Below are 18,921 nucleotides of genomic sequence, written 5' to 3' on the forward strand. Positions count from 1 at the left end.
AACCCGGTGGTAAGCTAGTGGTACTCGGAGAAAACGTTGCCCGAAGGAAGGGACTAAACCCATCTGTTCAAGTAGTAGCCAAGTAGTACCGAAGGAGTATCTCCGAGTTAAGGAGTACCGAAGGGAAGGAAGAAAAACCAAGTGAAAGAAAGAGATCGCAATGGTCTAAGATATAGTCAGTGAACAATAACTCAGATCTGATGTCGGATCGAAACAAAAATGCAAAAAGACAACACAAACGTAAAAGATCGAACTCTAATTTAGTTACTGAGTGAGATGTTTTGCTACCTACAAAAGGTTGGTTCTTCCCCTACAACCCCTACCCCTCCAAGGCAGTACTCTTCATCGGCAAATCCGAATGTCTCGATTCGAGTTGAGACCCACCTACAGAAATTGATCCATCAACGACTTTTTCTATAGTGGCAGGAAGTCTCCAACTCTTCGATATGCGCTAGCTAGGTAATCCCTTTACTTAATCTGATATGGGAGCTCTTGCTACCAGAAAGGAACTGAACTGGCTTGCCCGGAAAGAATGGATTGTGACCCTTGGAGAGCTAATGGTACTGGACTGATAGCGCACTGATTGAACCGACCCCGGACATACCACTGGGGAACCTGTGGCCGGAGAGAATCTCTCGCGATGGAGAAATGTCAAATGGGAAGCTCTATGGAGGCACACATCGTGTCGTTCGTCATCGAAATGGGACTGACTCGCTCGGGAACAGGCACAGGATTGAGGAACTTTCTGGCGTAACACACCCGTAATGGGGCAATCTGACTAGCTGGTCAAAACCCTTTCCGCAGTGTTTAAGTGGTGCTGGAAGGAATCAAGAGGGGAGGAGGAAAGCTGTACCAGGTGGAAGGAGAAGAGCTGATTGCTACTAAATCAGAACAAGCTTAGTTCTGCATGATGGCTCAATGGTGCATGGTCAACTCAGTAAACCTAACATCTCTGATCTCTGATCCAATTTCAACCCTACTTAACTCTTAAGAGTAGGTGTTTCAAGAACCTAAGTCCTTACAAAAAAAGAATCCATGATCACTATATACCCCCGAAGGTACTGAGCCCAAACATCTGAAGCCATACGGATACTCACATCTGCAAAAGGCTGAGATTGAGAATTGAGGAATTGCTGAAGAATTCACTGATACAATCCTCTACTAGCCCCTTTGTTTCACCTGTGCTGTTAGTGAAGAAGAAGGATGGGACATGGAGGATGTGCATTGAAACCAGGAAGCTGAATGCCAGTATAGTAAAGAAGAAATACCCAATTCCGGCACATAGATGCCCTATTGGATGAGTGGTGCTAAATATTACAGCAAGATTGACTTAAGATCTGGCTATCATCAGATCAGGATGAGAGAGGAAGACAAGCCCAAAACTTCATTCAGAACCCTGTAACTATGAATTCAATGTGATGCGGGCTTACAAATGCTCCTGCAATGTTTCAAGCACTCATGAATGATGTGTTCAAGCCCAGAAGATTTGTGTTGGTTTGATGATATACTTCTTGACAGTAAAACACTGAAGGAGCATCAACAGCACTTGCAGCTAACACTTTTTCTGCGGAATCAGCTACATGCTAAGATGAGCAAGTGTGAGTTTTGACTTTCAAAGGCGGAATATTAGGGGTAAAATGGAAAATAAGGTGGCAGATGCATTTAATAGGAGAAAGGCCGGAACATAAGTCCAGCTGGTCCAAGGTGTGCAAACCGCTTAGTGAAGGCCGACTGAGAATGAGGGACCTAGTAGTGTATTTCGAAGCCTTCTAGGCAAAGCTGCTTTGGCGTGCACTGAAAGGGCGTCTTCCTTTCCTATATTATACCAGAGGTGAGTGCATAATCTGGTGTAGAACGGAGGGGATATCCTAAGTTGATGTGCACAAGTGCTTCCTCTGATTGAAGTCGATTGCCTCAACCAATTTCTTAGTACATCAACATAAGAAGTGGCGAATTGGGGATGGTATTACCTTAGTGAAACTGTGGGAAGATGGGTCGGTGGGGCCTCTCAACGAAGACATCGCGGTTGGCGAGTGGGGACTCTAGTGAATTCTAGCATGGGTGTGGTAGATTACTGACGTGAAGCCGGACCTCTATGAGTTCTCTACATGGCCGGATCAAAGCTATTCTAAAAACTAGATCCATTGGAGTGGGAAGTACTCAAGATGTAGAAGAGGACTCAAGCAGGTTTGGTCCTCTTTCTCTGATGTGTTCTTAGAACCCACTACCCTCCCTCCTAAAAGACCATGTGACCATCGGATTCACCTCACGATAGTCAACCAGTGAATCAAAGGCCTTATAGGTATTCACACCACCGGATGAAATTGAAGCCATAATCAAGGAGTTACTCTAGAATGGTACTCTACAACCTATTTCATGCCTCACCGGCTCTTCTTTACAAGAAGAAAGAAGGCTCGTGGTGCCTATGGATTATAGGCAACTCAATGCACAAACCGTAAAAAAGAATACCCGATACCGGTCATTGATGATCTTCTGGATGAGCTACACGGTTATACTGTGTACTCAACAATCGTTTTATCTATTCCCACATCGATTCACCAATCCTGGAACTCATTATGGATAGAAGGTCCGTAGAAGTGAAAGTAGGACGATGGGAGAAAAGAGTAAGGAGTACCGGAAAAAGAAGATTTTGGACTTTCTGCCCATGAAGAAATAGTAGCATTTGAAACTGGAAAGATTTACTTTGGATAGTAAATCCCCAAGGAAGGGCTATAATCCAAACAAAGGAGGAGCTAGCGGACAGTTCGAATTTCAACGATTAGGGAGGGGAATGAAACACTTGTCTTTCACAATCAATTCTTTCTTTTTTTATGTTTAGGACACACGAAGCGAGAGCGAAACTCGCTATGAGGAGAAGACTCGGCAAGAGAGGTTTGAACAAGAGGAACTGCCATCTAGTTGAGTTTGATCATTCTCTCTTTCTATCTCTCTTTCTTTCAAGAGCTAAATAAGGGCATATCCGCAAAGGAGAGAGAAATCGGACTTTCTTCTTTACCCCCCTCATTATTCAAGACGTCAATATAAAGTGTATTGTACTCCCTTGGATCTTTTCCGGGATCTTTACTCGTCGTTGATCAAGGAAGCTAGAAGGAAGATGGGTGGTAGGGTGAATGGACATTCGTATCCTCTCCGACTCGTCGGTTAGGAGAGTAGCGACCAAAAAGAAATCATTATACAGGATAACTGCTGTAGAGATAAAATGTAGGAAGGAGAAAGTTGGGTTCAATGAGTCATGTGAATTGTAGAAGAAATAGGTAAACAAGGCGGGTTAATATATATACGTTGAAAAGCAAGGGGATAAATTGAACGAAATGAAGAGCAATCCAGAATCCTATTTTGTATACTATAAGAAAAAGGCACTGAAAACTTGGAAACGGAAGATGTTGTAACTGATATGGGTAGTCACACATTAGGAAAAATGGTGTAGTGGTTGGGCCAGGTAGCTTCTTCTTTTGAACAACATTTCATTCTGTTTTGGATGCTTTCTACTATGTTTCAAGTGATCAAAGAAGAGTTTATTTCCCACTACTCATATCACATCTTATGTGTTGATGCAAGATGACTAAATCAATAAGATGGTATTCGTATTTGATTAGACAAGATGGTATTCTTCTTTATTCCGGAGCACAACAATCCGGATCTCTATCTTATAGCTTATCCTTCCTATTCTGTATGTATTACGGTCATGTCAAGTCAATGGTCTGTCTGCCCTGCAACCGGTCTTGAATGGCTTCAGTGAATTGTTTGCTGAGCCTACAGAGTGACCTCCTAGGAGGACAATAGACCACAAAATACCCTTACTACCAGGCACTAAAACTGTCAATCATTAGAGAAGGGACAGAGTTCAAGATAAGACTATCTTGCCTGTTTGGTAGAGAGAGTACCGGGTATTCAAGTCTTAGTGGCAAAGGGGGACAGCTTTGGCCTGCAACCATTTCCACTTTACGGCCCACAGCTTATGTTCTTTGGTATTAATTCGGTTTCTGTTTGTTTGGCTTGTCTCGTGCACCACCTGAATTGAATCATAGTAATGGGACTTTGGTAATCCAGTGATGAAGTCAATGCTGATAATGGACCATGCTTCATCAGGAATGGGTAGAGGATCGAAGAGGCCAGGGAGTTTTTAATGTTCTACCTTAGCTTGCTGACAGATTTGACACTTGTTGACAAAAGATTCCACTGATTGAAAGATTCCTGTCCAAGCAAGTAGTGCCTTGATGCGGTGATAAGTAGCAGTAATGCCAGAGTGGGCACCAATACCATTGGCATGAAGTGCTTGCAAGATGTTTTTTTTTATTTAGAAGTTTGCACCAACCCATACTCTTCCTCTACATCGAATGACCCCATTATGCAATGAATATTTGCTATTCTTGTGAGTGCTCAGGACTGCCAATTCAGATAGTAAATTCTAGGTGAATGTGTCTTTGCTGTACCCTGCAACAATATCAGTGAGCCATTGTGATTGACAGGAAGTAATGGCATTGAGTTCATCTGGCTCATGTAATCTAGATAGTGGTGCATCAGCTGCCCTATTCTCTGAGCCTTTTATTGGATGGTATATTGTAATCCCATGAGCTTGAGGAAAGGAAAGCTTTGTGCTGCATTGGTGTTTTAAGTCTTTGAGCAGTCAAATGAGCTAAGCTCCTGTGAATGAAACGCCTGTCCTGCTAAGCCCAAACTCTAATGTGCTTGACTTGGAAGTAGGCCACTCTTTCACTGTGAGGATCTTCTTTTAGTCTGTAGCCACCCCTTGCCCACTAATGACATGACCCAGGTATTCTATCTGTGGTTGAGCAAATGAACATTTATTCAACTTCACATATAGTTGATTCTGCTTCAGAAGGTCAAATACTTGCTGCAAATGGGTGGCATGATCTTGCAAGGATTTGTTGTAGATTAAGTTGTCATCAACAAAAACAAGTACACAAACCCTAGTCAGCTCAGCCAGAATTGTGTTCATAGCACTCTGGAGGGTGGGTGGTGCATTTGTCAGCCCAAATAGCCTAAAATTCATAGTGACGTGGGTCTTGAATGCCGTTTTGTATTCATCTGCTTCATGTAATCTTATCTGATGGTAACCAACTCTTAGATCCAGCTTAGTAAACCAAACAACACAAGATAACTCATCCAACAATTCTTCAACTACAGGCATTGGGTATTTTATTAGATGAATCCATCTTATTTCCTTATTTCTCTTTTGGTAGCAGGAGAAGTAGTTTGTTCAGCCCGGACTTCAAAGTAGTCTCCCCCGTTGACCTTCTTTTTTAGATAGAATCCTCAATGAGTGGAAAGGACTCCCAAACTTGCTCCACAGTACTATACCATACAGAGCCGCGCCCTTGTGATATGATAAGAAGAAAAGGGGCCAGGACGCCCTCTTTTCTTTTCCGCACCAAGCCTTCTTGTAAAATCGGGTGTATAGCTCAGTTGGTAGAGCATTGGGCTTTTTACCTAATGGTCGCAGGTTCAAGTCCTGCTATACCCAAAACAAAAAAAACCACTCTTGTATTCGTAAGGATGCGGAGTTATAGCATGTGCAAGAGTGCAAAAAAAATTAGGGTTCTCTGGGGAAAAGTCAACCGAGTAGAATAAGATCTCAGTCTGGATCCAGATCCGCACGGAACCCGAGGTTTGTCGGAAGCACTGTCGACGCTAGAGAATCGCCGGAGTTGAAGAAGAGGAGGCCGGGGCGGCGGTTGCCGGCGAGGAGGGGCGGCGAGGTGGCGGCGGCGGCGGGCTCGGATGACGAGGTGGCCTCGGGCAGCACGCGACGGCGCCGGGGCGGCGGAGGCGAGGTGAGGCGGCGGCGGCCGGTCGGCGTCGGGCGCCGGCGAGGAGAGGGCGGCGGGGTCGCCATCCATTGGCCCGGTGGGCGACTTGGGCGGGCCTCCCGCGGGCTCGCCGGGCCGCGCGGAGGAGTGGCGGCGATGTGGGCGCGGGGGCGCCACGTGGCATCATGGGAGTGGTCGGCGGCGACGTACGGCTAGGAGGCGGACATGTCCGGCGGCGGAGGAGCAGATTTTAGGGTTAGGGTGCGAAATGATCCGCGAATTTTTGGAGGAGACCTAGTTTTATAGGTAGGAGGAGCTAGGTAGCTCCAAATGGAGTGCGGTTTTCGGCCACACGCTCGGGATCGAACGCTCTAGAGGGAGAGGTTTTGGTGGGTTTTGGGCCAAATTGGAAGGGTGTTGGGCTGCAACACAAACGAGGCCTTTTCGGTCCCTCGGTTAACCGTTGGAGTATCAAACAAAGTCCAAATGGCACGAAACTTGACGGGCAGCCTACCGGTAGTAAACCAAGGCCGCATGGCAAGTCTCAGTCCAATCCGGAAATGTTTAACCCCCACACACACGAAAAGAGGTAGAAAGGACAACCGGAGGAGATAGGAGCGCCGGAATGCAAAACGGACAACGGGGAAAATGCTCGGATGCATGAGACGAACACATATGGAAATGCAATGCACATGATGACATGATATGAGATGCATGACAAAGGCAACAACACACGAGACAAAAACCCGAACCCGAGGAAAATAAAATAACTTAGTGCCGGAAACGGCAAGAGTTGGGATACATATAAGGTAAATTACATCTGGGGTGTTACAACACTCCACCACTACGAAAGGATCTCGTCCCGAGATTTAGGACTGGAAAAACGCCGCGTACTCAGAACGGAGGTGATCCTCGCGTTCCCAGGTGGCTTCACGGTCAGAATGGTGTGACCACTTGACTTTGAGGAATTTGATTGGCTTATTGCAAGTCTTGCGTTCAGTCTCTTCAAGAATAGCAACTGGGTGCTCACGATAAGAGAGGTCTTCTTGGAGATCAATGTCTTCGAAGTTGACAGTGCGGTCAGGAGTCTTGAAGCACTTGCGGACCTGAGAGACATGGAACACGTCGTGCACGTTTCCAAAGTTTGAAGGAAGCTTGAGTTGATAGGCGAGATCGCCTCTCTTGCTGACGATCTTGAAAGGACCCACGTATCTAGGGGAAAGCTTCCCTGTGATACCGAAGCGATGAGTACCTTTCATTGGAGAGACGCGGAGGTAAACATGGTCTCCGATCTCGAAAGCCAAACCACGATGCTTACTATCATAGTAGCTCTTCTGGCGTGATTGCACTGCTTTGAGGTTATCACAAATTACTTTGCACATTTCCTCTGCCACTGTGATCAAGTCATTTCCAAGAAGTTGACGTTCACCGGTCTCTGACCAGTTAAGAGGAGTACGACACTTCCTGCCATAGAGAATTTCAAATGGGGCCTTGCCCGAACTCGCCTGAAAGCTGTTGTTGTAGGAGAACTCGGCATATGGAAGACAATCTTCCCACTTCATGTCGAAAGAGATAACGCAAGCCTTGAGCATATATTCAAGAATCTGATTGACACGCTCGACTTGACCGCTAGTTTGCGGATGAAAAACTGTGCTGAAACGGATGTTGGTGCCCATGGCCTTCTGAAAAGAATCCCAAAACTTGGAGGTAAAGATGCTGCCACGGTCTGAAGAGATCAACTGTGGAATGCCGTGCAGAGAGACAATCAGAGAGGTATAAAGCTCCGCCAATTGAGCTGCAGTGATAGACTCTTTGATAGGCAGGAAATGAGCCACTTTAGTGAGTTTGTCGATGACAATGAATATAGCATCATTGCGACACTTGGACTTTGGAAACCCAGTCACGAAGTCCATCTCAATGTGGTCAAACTTCCATTCTAGAATGGCAAGAGGTTGGAGGAGACCAGCTGGTCGTTGGTGTTCTGCCTTCACTCTTCTCCAGACATCACATTCATTCACGAACTGAGCAATCTCGCGCTTCATTCGAGTCCACCAATAAGCCTGCTTGAGGTCCTGGTACATCTTCGTACTCCCAGGGTGGATAGAGAGGAGTAAATTGTGAGCCTCGTTCCTAATGACTTTACGAAGGTCACCTTTAGGCACAACAATGCGATCCTCGAAGAAGAGAGTATCCTTGTCATCAAGGCGATAGCACTTGTACTTGGGTTGACTCTTGGCAATCCCAATCTTCACCTTCTTCACCATAGCATCAAGAAGTTGAGCCTCGCGAATCTGATCTTCCAAAGTAGGAGAGACTTGAAGGTTGGCGAGGAAACCTTGAGGAACAACTTGCAGATTGAGTTTGCGGAAAACTTCACAAAGCTCGAGTTGGTAAGGCTTGAGAATCAGACTGTTGTAGTAAGCCTTCCTGCTCAAAGCGTCAGCAATTACATTGGCCTTGCCTGGAGTATATTCGATGCTCGGATTATACTCTTGAATCATTTGGACCCAACGAGTCTGCCTGAGGTTGAGATTAGGCTGAGTTAAAATGTACTTGAGACTCTTGTGGTCAGTGAAGATGTCCACTTTTCTTCCCAATAAGAGATGTCTCCAACTCAAAAGAGCATGCACAACTGCCGCCAACTCGAGGTCATGAGTGGGGTAGTTCTTCTTGTTGGGCTTCAACTGGGGAGAAGTATAGGCCACAACTTTCTTCTCTTGCATCAACACTGCACCAAGACCTTGAAGAGAGGCATCGCGGAAGACCTCGAACAGTTTGGATTCATCAGGAGGAGTCAGAACTGGAGCAGTGACTAATTTCTCTTTCAAAGTGTTGAAAGCGATGTCACGTTCAGGAGACCAAACGTAATTGACGTGCTTCTGGAGAAGGTTGGAAAGAGGCTTCGCGATCTTTGAAAATTTCTCAACGAACCTTTGACAGTAGCTTGTGAGACCAAGGAAGCTGCGGAGTTGCTTCACGTTCTGAGGTGGTTCCTAATTCACAATTGTAGACACCTTCTCAGGATTCACCGCTATGCCCTTGGCAGAGATGATATGCCCAAGATAGAGAACCTCATCGAGCCAAAACTCGCACTTTGAGAACTTTGCGTAGAACTGATGTTCTCTGAGCTTATCGAGCACCAAACGCAAGTGCTTGGCATGATTTGCCTTGTTCTTGGAAAAGACCAGAATGTCATTGAGATAGACCAAGACGAAGTCATTTGTGTAGGCGTTCAAGATAAAGTTCATCATGCGAGAGAAAGTCGAAGGAGCGTTGACGAGGCCAAAACACATGACAGTGTATTCATATGAACCATAGCTTGTTCTGAAAGCCGTCTTGGAATATCTTGCTCACGGATTCGAATCTGGTGATAGCCCATACGGAGATCAAGCTTGGAGAATACTTGAGCACCTTTGAGTTGTTCAAACAGCTCATTGATGTTGGGAAGTGGGTACTTGTTCTTTATAGTCTTCTTGTTCAATGGACGGTAGTCAACACAAAGTCGGTCCGTTCCATCCTTCTTGTTCACAAATAGAACTCCACAACCCCACGGAGAAGAACTAGGTCGGATGAGACCCATACGCTCTTGAATATCGAGTTTCTTCTTCAGCTCCTTCAACTCTTCAAGTCCAAGCTTGTAAGGACGTTTGCAAACAGGTTCTGTGCCAGGCTCAAGATCGATGACAAATTCAACTGGCCGGTGTGGAGGCATTCCTGGAAGCTCTTCTGGAAAGATGTCTTGATATTCGCAAATGACTGGAATTTGAGAGATGGCATCCAGTTCTCTCATTGAGAGAAAACAGACGGATGGTATCATCACGAGCGGCAAAGACAATTACATCCTCAGACGAATGAGTCAATTGAATCTACCTGGCAGCACAATCAAGATGCGCCTTGTGCTTAGAAAGCCAATCCATTCCGAGAATAAGATCAATATCCGAGTTTCCAAGAACCACTGGAGAGGACAGAAACTTGTAGTCGCCCAACGTGATAGAGACATCGGGAGCAACCAAACTAGAAGTCAAAAGCTTGCCGGGAGAAACAACTTGCATGACTTTGGGCATAACCTCAGTATCAACATTGTGCTTTGATGCAAATGGGAATGACAAGAAAGAATGCGATGCACCAGTGTCAAAAAGTACTTTTGCAGGAACATCGTTAACAGGAAGGTTACCCATGATGACATCTGGCGAGTCCTCTACCTGAGCTGCATTCAACAAGTTGACCTTGGCGTGCTTGGGGTTATGCTTGACCACAGCTGTACTTGTCGATCTCACAGGAGGAGGAGGGAGACGCCTCTGATTGAAGCATTTGTTGGCATAGTGACCCTTCTATTGGCACTTGTTGCACGTGACCTCTGAAAGCGGACGGTGATACGGAGCACTTGATCTTGGATCTTGAGACAAAGTCTTTTTTTGAAAGGCCGGGTTGGGGGGGGGGGGAAGATCCACTGCCACCTTTGCGCTTCTGCTGATAAGGCTGACGGAACAGAGGAGGAGGAAGCCAATACTTCTGCTGCTTAGCCACTTGAGTTGAGGAAGAAGGAGTAGCATCTCTGACTCGCTTCTTGGAAGCATCGCACTTCAGTTGAGCAGTCTATTGCTTCATTGCCATGTTGTAAAACTCATCGTACCTCTTGGGCTCAAAGAGAACGAGAGCTAGCTGGATTTCTTCTCTGAGACCACCCCTGAACTGGTATATCATGCTCTTCTCGTCCGGGACATCCTGCTTAGCAAAACGGGCGAGCTTCTGAAACATCTTGTTGTACTCGTAAACAGACATAGAGCCTTGCTTCAGGTTGCGGAATTCCTCACGCTTGCTTTCAACCACGCTCTGAGGAATATGATGAGCTTTGAAGTCTTGACGGAATTCATCCCAGGTAATCACACGGCCTCCTCTGGAATCTTTGTACTGCTGAAACCATTCTGCAGCTTGGTCTTTGAGTTGGAAGGAAGCGAACTTGACAAAGTCCTCAGGGCTGATGTTACTGCACTCGAAATGCTTGCATATGTCCACGAGCCAATCATCAGTGTTAGTTGCCTCAACACAATTGCTGAAGGTCTTTGGCTGGTTAGCAAGGAACTGGTTGAGTGTAGCAAAGTGATTCTGATTGTTGCCCTGGCCTTGGCTCCCTTGGTTGCGCTCTTGAAGAAGTTGCATGATCAGCTGCGTGTTTGCATTGGTAGCGGCCATCACAGCTTGCCATGCCTCAGGAGGTGGATGTGGTGGTGGCGGATCAGGATTCGGAGTCGTGCGCATTGGAGGAGCCATCCTGAAGAGGTTGACATCCATTAGCACAATGACAGACAAATATTGAAGCTGAATCAAACGGGTTGAAATTGCAACATATAGTCTTCACATCCGAACCAAATGAACGAATGTATTCCAATTGAAATGGTCACATATCCATAAATTGAGAAGCCACTTAGAATTGAGGTAGAAGAATAAAACCAACAAGGTATAGAACAAGAACGAATACTCGGTAAGGATCACCCAATCTCAAACCAAATATCCGTGGAAGAAGAACTTGAGCTACAAGAATTCCCACCTATGAAACTCCCGAAACTTTCCGGTTATGCAATCAGGTGTTGGGGATACAGGGGAAGCATAATATCTCACCCAAATCTAGCAAATCCTACATCCAGCTATATCCATCCTTCAACACATAACCGAGAAAACTTCGGAAATCGTCTACCTCAACCTTCGAAAAGCATCCGTTATACAAGTTATGGCAATACTCCTAAACTCCCGCCCCAGTACTGGGTGGCGTCGAGGTTATCTCACCAACAACTACATAAAAGAGATTTTCGATGTCGGCGAAACTCAGGTATTCCAGAATCTCAACGATAAAATTGTGACGACAACACCTCGGAGATCAACTCCCCGGGACACTGCCACAACCCCTAAATGATAGGAGGCACCAAGAACAATGTTCTCGTCACAAATCGATCTGAATGATTCCAAGATACCCGCGTGATCCTAAATTTTTTTTTACTGAAATTTGAGAAGAGAAGAGTCAAAACTCTACGTCAGGAAGCCTTACCAGAGCGGTGAAGGGACTGGGGAGTAAAAAGAATTCCTAAACTCTCCGATATATAATTCCTAAATGATTCAAAATGTTTTTCTAGACTCAACAACGCCAACGATTCGATCAAGTAGGGGGCTCCTATGGTCGGGGAAGGCTCTGATTACCAACTTGTAACGCCATCGATGCGGCTATATCTCCTACATGTCGAAGCACGACTTAGAGGCATAACCGCATTGAAAGCAATGTCGCAAGTAAGGTAATCTTCACAACAACCCATATAAATATATAAAAGGGGAAAGGATACATAGTTGGCTTACACTCGCCACGTCACACAAATACATGAATAACATTACAATCATCCAATACACTCATGGTCCGACTACGGTACCAAAATAAAATATCAACCCCAACATGCGACACGGTCCCCGATCGCCCCAACTGGGCACCACTACTGATCATCTGGGAAAGACACATAGTAACGACGAGAGTCTTCATCGAACTCCCACTTGAGCTCAAGCGCATCGTCTGGAGAGGTATCATCGGTCCCTGCATCTGGTTTGGAAGTAATCTTTGAGTCACGGGGACTCAGCAATCTCGCACCCTCATGATCAAGACTATTTAAGCTTATAGGTAAGGCAAGGTAATATGTGGAGCTGCAGCAAGCGACTAGCATATATGGTGGCTATACTGTTCACAAAAGAGAGCGAGAAGAGAAGGCAAAAGCATGGTCGAACAACTATGATCAAGAAGTGATCCTAGAACAACCTATGTCAAGCATTACTCCAACACCGTGTTCACTTCCCGGACTACGCCGAGAAGAGACCATCACGGTTACACACGCGGTTGATTAATTTTAATTAAGTTAAGTTTCATGTTATCTACAACCAGACATTAACAAATTCCCATCTGCCCATAACCGCGGGCACGGCTTTCGAAAGTTCAAATCCCTGCAGGGGAGTCCCAACTTAGCCCATCACAAGCTCTCACGGTCAACGAAGCATATTCCTTCTCCTGAGACATTCCGATCAGACTCGGCATCCCGGTTTTAGAAGACATCCTCGACAATGGTAAAACAAGTCTAGCAACACCGCCCGAATGTGCCGACAAATCCCGATAGGAGCTGCACATATCTCGTTCTCAGGTCACACTCAGATGAGACATCCTACGAGTAAAACCAACCCTCAAGTTGCCCCGAGGTGGCCCCGCAGTCTACTCGGTCGGACCAACACTCAGAGGAGCACTGGCCCAGGGGGGTTTAAATAAAGATGACCCTTGGGCTCCGGAAACCCAATGGAAAAAGAGGCTAGGTGGCAAATGGTAAAACCAAGGTTGGGTATTGCTGGAGGAGTTTTATTCAAGGAGAACTGTCAAGGGGTTCCCATTATAACCCAACCGCGTAAGGAACGCAAAATCCGGGAACATAACACCGATATGACGGAAACTAGGGCGGCAAGAGTGGAACAAAACATTAGGCAAAAGGCCGAGCCTTCCACCCTTTACCAAGTATATAGGTGCGTTAAGATAAATAAGATAATATGGTGATATCCCAATAATAAACAATGTTCCAACAAGGAACGATCTCCAATCTTCACTTGCAACTTGCAACGCTATAAGAGGGGCTGAGCAAAGTGGTAACATAGCAAATCAACGGTTTGCTAGGACATGGTGGGTTAGAGGTTTGACATGGAAATTTGGGAGGCATGATAAGCAAGTGGTAGGTATCGTAGCATAGGCATAGCAAAAGAGCGAGCATCTAGCAAGCGAAGATAGAAGTGATTTCGAGGGTATGATCATCTTGCCTGCAAAGTTGTCAAAGTTGACTTGATCCTCGTAAGCAAACTCAACGGGCTCCTTGTTAGAGAACTCATCTCCCGGCTCTACCCAAACAAGACAAACAAGCAAAAGGAACACAATCAACCATGTGCAATGCTCAAACAACAACATGCAAACATGGTATGCTATGCGGGACGCGATATGTGATGCATATGAATGATTTGACAAGGAATGATTGAACCTGGCCTCAACTTGGAAATCCAAGAGTGCCACTAGAAAGGTGAGGTGATTTCGGTTGAAATCGATATAAAGAACACCAGAATCGGATGCACGGTTTAGAAATGGCAAACAAAACAAATATGGCACCGGTCTGCGATAATCAGCAAGTAGCCATCTAAATGCATAAAGATAATTATGCTAAAACACTCAAACATGACAACAAAATACATGGCAGGGATCAATTCATGATGCTTGACAAAAGTTGAACACTGATCTACGGCTAATTCATCCATTAACAGGTTCAAACAAGCATGGCAAAAATGCAAACGATAACAGGTTTCAGACTTAGTGAAATTAACACTAGTCTGGAATTTAACATCAGGAAGCACACTTTGGAGTATGAAAACTACATGCTACAGGAACTTAACATGGCAAAACAAGACATGGCATGAAGCTACTCAAAGCACTTAACAAACATCCCTTAGTGACCTTGAGCCAAAAGGGACCAGAAAATACAATTGCAAGCATGTGAACATGGCAAAAACATAATCAGATTACAGACTTAGTGAAAAACTGGAGCATGCAAATCTGTTAACGAGTAGGCATGTTTACGATCTTGATGCACTCAGTACAGAGCATGGCATGACAAACTAAGCATACACACATCAAGAATACATGGCATAGAAGCTAGCCATGGAAAGAATAACAATATAGCATGCACGGATCAATAGCAACATCCTCGGCAAAATCGCTAACAAGTCAACAATCTGCCAGGATTCACGAAATAGCAAAAGTAGAGCTCGATTGACTCAAGCTAGATTGCTCCATAAATGCAAACAAAGACACGGATGGATAGGGCGCCACAATTTTAACAAATCATCCTTAATGATCATCCTCAAAAGAGGCACGGATCACTGGGAAACAACAAGAACATATGGTATAACGATGAAATCAGGACAAGGACTTAGTGAAATTCTAAGTCCCTGAAATCAGCATTACCGATTTCATTACTTTGCAAGCTTGTGCTAGTCACCACACATACCAAAAAAATACATGGTAAGCACCTCTGTAAAGATGGCATGGCATATAACAAAACTCATTTAGAGCTTAGGAGCATATCATGCACACATTAATCATGGCAAAATGACAAATAGCTATTTGATGCAGCAGATCTGACAAATTTATCACATAGCCCTCTTCCAACATCATTTCAGGCATCAAAATGAGTTCAAATGAAAATGATGCAATGATATGAAATGATGCTCTCGTTGAGTCAAACATTTAAATATGCTACACCCGCAAATCGGAGCTACGGATGTGGAGTTATAGCATGTGCAAGAATGCAAAAAAATTAGGGTTCTCTGGGGAAAAGTCAACCGAGTAGAATAAGATCTCAGATCTGGATCCAAATCCGCATGGAACCCGAGGTTCGCCAGAAGCACTGTAGACGCCGGAGAATCGCCGGAGTTGAAGAAGAGGCCGGGGCGGCGCTTGCCGGTGACGAAGGGCGGCGAGGAGGCGGCGGCGGCTGGCTTGGACGACGAGGTGGCCTCGGGCAGCGCGCGACGGCGTCGGGACGGTGGCGGCGACGTGAGGTGACGGCGGCCGGTCGGCGTCGGGCGCCGGCAAGGAGAGGGCGGCGCGCCTCGGGAGGAGAAAGGACAGCGGGGTCGCGGTCCACTGGCCCGGTGGGCGACTCAGGCGGGCCTCCCGCGGGTTTGCCGGGCCGCGCGAAGGAGTGGCGGCGATGTGGGCGCGGTGGCGCCACGTGGCGTCACGGGAGTGGTCGGCAGCGACGTCCGGCTAGGGGGCGGACATGTCCGGCGGCGGAGGAGCGGATTTTAGGGTTAGGGTGCGAAATGATCCGCAAATTTTTGGAGAAGACCTAGTTTTATAGGTAGGAGGAGCTAGGAAGCTCCAAATGGAGTGCGGTTTGCAGCCACGCGCTCGTGATCGAACGCTCTAGACGATGGGAGAGGTTTTGGTGGGTTTTGGGCCAAATTGGAAGGGTGTTCGGCTGCAACACAAACAAGGCCTTTTCGGTCCCTCGGTTAACCGTTGGAGTATCAAACGAAGTCCAAATGGCACGAAACTTGACAGGCGGTCTACCAGTAGTAAACCTAGGCCGCATGGCAAGTCTCAGTCCAATCCGGAAATGTTTAACCCCCCCACACAAAAAGATGTAGAAAGGACCACCGGAGGAGATAGGAGCACCGGAATGCAAAATGGACAACGGGGAAAATGCTCGGATGCTTGAGACGAACATGTATGCAAATGCAATGCACATGATGACATGATATGAGATGCATGACAAAGGCAACAACACACGGAGACAAAAACCCGAACCCGAGGAATATAAAATAACTTAGTGCCGAAAACGGCAAGAGTTGGGATAGATATAAGGTAAATTACTTCCGGGGTGTGACAGGCGTACCGCAAAACGGAGGAAACGGATCTCCTACGGTCGAAACAGGGGGTCCTGTTGATCGGGAGGGGTGTGGCGTACCGCAAAACAGACAAAACGGACTTGTGTTGGAGTGCTACGGTCGAAATGGGGGTCCTGTTCATCGGGAGGGGTGTGGCGTAGCGCAAAACGGGACTCCACGGGATACTGTTCATCTCCACCGTCGACCTCCTCCAGCCTCCACGGGCTCTTGCTCATCCAGCCTCCACGGGCTCCTGTTCATCCAGCAACCACCGCGCGCTACTCCACCGGCTACTGTTCAACCACCCCTCCACCGTCTACTTTTCATCCAGCCCTCCACACCACGGGGTCCTGTTCAACCACCCCTCCACGGGCACCCCTCCACCATCTACTGTTCATCCAGCCCTCCTGACCATGGTGTCCTGTCAACCACCCCTCCACCATCTATTGTTCATCCAACCCTCCACACCATGGGGTCCTGTTCATCCACCCCTCCACGGGCACCCCTCCAACGTCTACTATTTATCCAGCCCTCCACCACACCACGGGGTCCTGTTCATCCAGAGGCAACGCCACCGCTCACTGTTCATCCAAACCCCTCGCAACACTCACTGTTCATCCCATCGATCGGCTTCAGTTGGCAGTAGTAGCGAAGGAATCGCCCGATCGGGTTCAGTTAACAGCCATCGATCGATCGCTCGGGTTCTGTAACGCGTAGCCTGCAGTGCAATTGCTCGGGTTCAGTTAGAGCCGAACGCCTCGCTCGGGTTCAGTTAGAGCCAACGCCTCGCACACACGCGCGTACGTGTACGAGAGAAACGTGCATCGCTCGGCCCCCGACCTCCCACCATAACCGGGAACTCCCCGAAATTTTCCTCCCCCTCGCTTCTACCACAGTTTTTTTTGTCATGGACGGCCCAAAGAATGTCATGCAGCTGCGTCTCCGGCCCGCCCAGGACGAAAAGCCAATTTTCTGTCATGATTTTTTATCATAGAAGTAGGAGCCCACCACATCTATGATGATATCGGGTTTTGTCACAATTATCATCATAGAAGTGTCATATGTATGACAGAAAAAAATCTCGTTCGGCCCAAAATGTCACAGATGTGTTTTTTTTTTGTAGTGAATGGTTTCCAAACGGGGAAAGAAATCTTCGCCGGAGGGTCCTACCTCGGAGGGTATTCTTGCCGCACAATGTCCGCAAGGGGATCAACCTTCTACCGAGCTGTAAGTAATCAAAAGGTACTAAATGGTGAAAGTATCCTACCTTACTTCTGAAGACACTAACCGAAGCTTATATCTTGTAGTTCGGATCGTAGCCCTTCTCAACAGAGTTCGTCTTCGGGGGATCTTCTTCCGGAGATGATGGAGAGTGAAACACCTCCCCCTGCCACCCCGCCTCATGAGGCGGGCGACCCTGAAGTGTCGTCGCGGAGGGTTTCTCCTTATCCGCCAAGGCCAGAGGGTGATCCTTTGGCCACCCGAAGTCCTTAGTATCCGGCTCCTAAAGAGAGCGTTAGAAAGAGTCTGGGACCGTACAGTGTGCAGTCGGACGCACTGAAGGATCTTCTGGAGCAAGCAGCCATCTCAGAAGCGCATCGTACACTAATGTGTATGGTGATTGAAAGGATTTCATCTGCCGAAAGCGGGTTTCATGAGGCTTTTATGAGTCTGCTGAAAGGCTTTGAGGTACGCAAAATAGTGTATATTTTTGATAGTACCGCACACGTTAGGTGTGCCCTATGCAGATAGTAGCCCCTGAGACTATGGTTGCCGTCAAAAATGGCGGCAAACAGAGGATCATAGTCCCAGGTAATAACCAAACCGCCTTTATGTGCAGGTCGCTGAAGCTCCGGTGGCTAGCCGGACTGATGGGTTTGCCGAGCTAAAGCGGCAACTTGATGCGGCGGATGCCGACATCGTGCTTGTCAACAAGCGGCTTGACGAGGCACAGGGTAAGTAATTTCTCCGGTGATCAACACATAGTAAGAGGAGCATGATGCCAGTACCTTTAATATGTTGTGTCTATAGATGGAGCTGCCACCGTGGATTCCCCTCGGGCGGAGCTTGCCCGAGCCAAGGAACAAGCGAGAAAAAGCGATGCAGCCGCCCTAAAGGCGGTCGAAGAGCTGAAAGCCGAATAGGCCGCGCATTGCCAGAGCAAGGAAATCATAGCCAAGATGGCCGTTGAGTTGAAGGATGCCGCTGACCGTTTCCAGCTTCTTCAAAAAGAAAGCCGAGCGAAGGCGACGGACCAGGAGAAGGCCATGGTAGCAGCCAAGGAGCTGCGTCAAGCTGCGGATATCGTGGCTGGGAAGCCCTTCTTGTTGCGGACTAAGTTCGGAGATCCGAAGTATGCTCCTCTTGATCAACTATGGAGTTCTGTGGACGCCTACGTGGATTTTGCGTCAAGTGCTGCTGATGCGGCCGAATACTTCAAGGATCAAAAAGATCGTGAAGTGGAAAAGCTGTTCTGGTCACAGTTCCATGCTCCAGTGCGTCGTCCGCTGCTATTGAATGAGAAAATGGCAGAGTGGGCCGAGCTCCATAGGTTTTCCGGACTTGCCATGAGGTCTGTTGTCGATCATTTGTGGCCGGGAGGGCCAAGGCTGAATAGTTATTTTAGCTTAGTGCAACAGTTCCTTGGTGTTGTGCCGCACATCGATGCTATGAAGAGGTTAGC

The 18,921-nt window shown here is 47.0% G+C and overlaps 1 non-coding gene across 1 annotated transcript; it reads left to right on the forward strand.

The window, feature by feature from the left end:
• The first annotated feature begins 5,433 nt into the window (after window positions 1–5,433).
• TRNAK-UUU lies at window positions 5,434–5,506 on the forward strand. The gene has a single exon. It is a non-coding gene; the product is annotated as a tRNA-Lys (tRNA).
• The last annotated feature ends 13,415 nt before the right edge of the window (window positions 5,507–18,921 follow it).

The sequence above is a fragment of the Triticum urartu genome, chromosome 1 (assembly GCF_003073215.2).
Source record: "Triticum urartu cultivar G1812 chromosome 1, Tu2.1, whole genome shotgun sequence".
Lineage (NCBI taxonomy): Eukaryota > Viridiplantae > Streptophyta > Magnoliopsida > Poales > Poaceae > Triticum > Triticum urartu.